This window comes from Garra rufa, chromosome 12, assembly GCF_049309525.1.
Source record: "Garra rufa chromosome 12, GarRuf1.0, whole genome shotgun sequence".
In the NCBI taxonomy this organism is placed as follows: domain Eukaryota; kingdom Metazoa; phylum Chordata; class Actinopteri; order Cypriniformes; family Cyprinidae; genus Garra; species Garra rufa.
In genome coordinates this window covers 35,351,151-35,355,297 of record NC_133372.1, presented here as the reverse complement: position 1 = coordinate 35,355,297, position 4,147 = coordinate 35,351,151, and positions in this window count along the sequence as shown.

Below are 4,147 nucleotides of genomic sequence, written 5' to 3'. Positions count from 1 at the left end.
AGGGGCTATGTAACTACCATATGAGTTTCAAAACAGTCAATCCACAGTAAACTGCACACAGCCTGCTTAAAGTAGCTGTTCATTTTCACGAGCCGCTGTGACTTCCGTAACGATGTGACGTCCGATCTACTCAGTCACCGCCTTCAGTCACCACCCCAGCACCAATCACGTCCCACCCTCCTTTTGTCAAACCCAGACAACGTCGCGTCCATAACATTGCTAAGCAACAACAACATGGAAACTAATCTAGAAAACCCTGTTCAGTCTATAGATGTCGAAACTACATCAATGCACAGGCTTCAGAACAACCTGAATATAAGAGACCAGTGGCACGTCAACTCCAGCCTCTTTCACACAGCGATTCCGGTAAATACACGCATAATGTGTCCCATGATTTGTTCTGGAGTTGTTTAATTTGGTTCATTCACAGTTGTTTTCCAGAATCTGTGCGTGCTTTACACACAACCCATAAAGACATGTGACGTTTGGATGTGAGATGTAATGCGACGCGTACGTTTCACTAAACTGAAACTAACCTGAACAAACTGTGCTTCAGCGCTGATAGTGAGGAGCTGGCTCTGCCTGATCGCTGCTTCATTCCACTTTGCACGCATTTTTTTGTCGTGAAGAGTCGCAGGGTAACGTGCATCATCACTACAACACTGCCTTTATAGTTCTGGCTTTTGTTCACACAGCGCTCGTTCCCGTAATTTTCCAGAATCAGAGCGCATTGTGAAAGGGGCTTTACTAAAGCAACAGTTACATAGTTTAATGCATTCGGTGTTTGAAAAAGAAAAAACATTAATGATCATTCTGAAATATCCTATTGAGTATCAGCAGGCTAGGCTCTCTCTATGGCTCTGGGTTCGGCTAAAGCATACATGACCGTAGTTACCTGTGATTGGCCTGGCTGTACGTCACTCAGAAAACAACAGGCCAATCAGAAGAGAGGCTCATGAATATTAATTAGATGGGCCAAAATCGACCTGTTTTTGACAGAGCTCCTAAAAAAGGAGCTGTGAAAATATATTGAGATGGATTTTTGGCACTTATACCGCAAATATATATTCTTAAGGACATCAACAACTAAAATAAACCTCCAGAAATGTGTACAGTATGGGACCTTTAAATGATTGAGAAGATAAAGAAGTATAAAAAAAATTAATTAAAAAAAAACTTTTGCAAACTAGTCCTAGGTTTTCGCTCAATGTGGAAAAAACACTGCAGTACAATTCTCTGGACACTCTAGGTCAATAATTATCAAATAAAAATGTTGACATTTACCCTTTGGGAAGCTATAATGGGGTCTTTTAGAAAAGAGGTCTGTCCAAATTTACCCAAAATCCTATATTCAATTCAATTCAATTCAAGTTTATTTGTATAGCGCTTTTCACAATACAAATCGTTGCAAAGCAGCTGTACAAAAGTTTAGGCTACTACAATATATTTAGTAGCTTATTAGTGGTGAATACTGTATGTTAAGTCGATGTACATATGATATAAATGTTAAAATCAGTAACTGTGTAATCAGACAGATGATGAACACTAATTGCAATGATTATGTGCTGTGATCAAACTTGTAGGAAAATTATGTAGTGCTGAATGTTGTTTCAAGGCTGGCATCATCTGCGGTCCTCTGAGGGGTTGGCATCATCTCTTCTTCTGAATCCAGACTGAATCTTGTGTAAATCCTAGTTACCACGGGATGGAAATCCCGTGGCAGAGACAGAGAAACAAATAGAGAAATAATTAGCGTAGCTGCTGTTCCAACTTCCAACCAAACAAAAATGATGTGTTTAGCCCAAGCTGAAGAATATTAATGTGCATTTGATCAGATGTAACTGAAGTACAACGTTATGAGATACATTATGTGAATGCTTGGCTAAAGAGATGAGTCTTTAATCTAGATTTAAACATAGAGAGTGTGTCTGAACCCCGAACGTTATCGCTATAAAGCCTTAAGGAAAACTCAAAACTTCACGAAACCTGGTAAGCACATGTGACAAGTGATTTGAAACAAGCATGCAAAGTTTTAAGGAGATGGGACAACAGCTGATGCTATAACAGTCATAAACGTTCAAAAACATCATATTTCTTTGGCAAATTACCTGAATTTGCGGGAAAAAAAAATTCAATCATTGATTTAGGAGGTTACAGGCTTGCTAAACAATATGTAATGTCTTTTTCCATATTTGTTTAAATGCCTTAAAGTGCTTGAACCCCGGTAATCGCTGTTGCAGCTATATTTTAATTTTGTTTTATTTAAATACTCACGCTTCCTCTTCTTATTATTAGATTTTGTTTTAGTTATTTCATAAAAAAAATCTACAACTGCAATTACAGCTTTTTTCTAGATTTAAAAGGACTTTTTACAATGTGGAATTTTCACAAAGCTACTGACATGTGAAATCAAAATGACAACTGATAATAAGATAAGATAATCTGTGCATGTTTTAAGTGCTTATCCACTTTTCTTACATAAAGGCAATGAAGGCATCTCTCTTCAGGGCTGTGTGAAACATGTCTTATCAGAAACCCAACCTAATGCCAAAATTCATAACAGTGTTACAAAACCTTCACTCATCCAGAGAGACAGAGATAGTATAGAAACACCTTAAAAACACGTGAGCTACTGGGGCTACTGGGTTCATATATGTTACAAACAGCCTCCAGGAAAATACCTCTCAAATGAAACTGTGCCTTTTCAAGCTGAGTAGAGCAGCGCTCCCAAGCTGCAAGCTACTTGAAGTCTATAGCTCAAAGACAGATCATGTCAGTCAAAAATGTGGGCTTCACATTGCTTGTGACATCGCAAAAAAAATAAAAAAATAAAAAAAATCTCAGCTAGTATCAGCGTTAGGCTTAAAGCTAGGGTGTTTCTCTAATACTGCTTAAAACATTTAATTAAAAATAAATAAATAAATAAATAAATGGGGTGCCAGTAATTTAATAAAACACTCCAAGTAGCAAGAATCATCTTTAATAGTGCAGTAGCCTACTAAGATTGTTAAAGTGGATTTTTCTGTTTACTTCAGCTTTTGGCAGTTCTGGGGTACAACTTTTAAAATAGTCTACTGCAATTTTAATAAATTTAATTCTATCTATCTATTTATGATGGCGTAATATTTATTATGAATATTCATAAATAACAATCAAAATTGTACTGAATAACCTAATTTATGATTTTAGTTCGTTATTTATGAATATTCATAATTTCTACAGGACATTATCATTTGTTCACAGAAAATACATCACTTATTTAGACATTATGACTTACAAACACATAGCTGCTCTTGCCTTTTCAGCAGATGGTCACCTGCCCCACATCCACACCCCATCATCTCCAGATGAGCACAAAAACCATCCAATATGACCATCAATGGATATGAATGAACAGAAATGTAGGACAATTAATGGAGCAATTTTGAAGAAACTTAACATTTGAAAAACAACTGTTAACCGATTTCTGTCGACAGTAGACTAAATACTGTATAATGGAGCACATATCAACAAATTTTAGGGAAAGGTAATTCAAATATTTCAAGAAATGTTCTAACGAGCAGAAAAGTCTTTGATTCCAACCTTGTAATTTGGCTAATTAGCGAAATATAAATATATATATATATATATATATATATATATATATATATATATATATATATATATATATATATATATATATATATATATAGCCTATATATTATGGTAAACGTTATAACAAACTTGACGACGTGACACAGTTACAGTGATGTTCTTCAGTAGTAGTAAACATTAAATACATACAGTTAGACATAGGCCTACAGTTAAAACATTACTTTTTAAATGATTCAGGGACAGAATATGCACGCGTGCTCGTAAATGTGCGCATGTGTGTTGTATGTTGGCATAAACTACAATGAAAACAATCTCCATCTTGTTTATCGTTTAGTAATGCATCGTTTAGTTTACCACAAATCCCTGCCGAAAAAATAGACACCATCACACAATTTGTACTGGTTTTACTGGTTACATTGGGACTTTTATTGGTTTTAATGGAACCTGTAATGGACCCTGTGGGTTTCTACTGGTAATTGCTCGCCTTTTATTGGTGGCTTGTTGTTTTTTCTAAGCTAACAAATTTGACCCAAGTTAAATCAGTTTTTCAGCC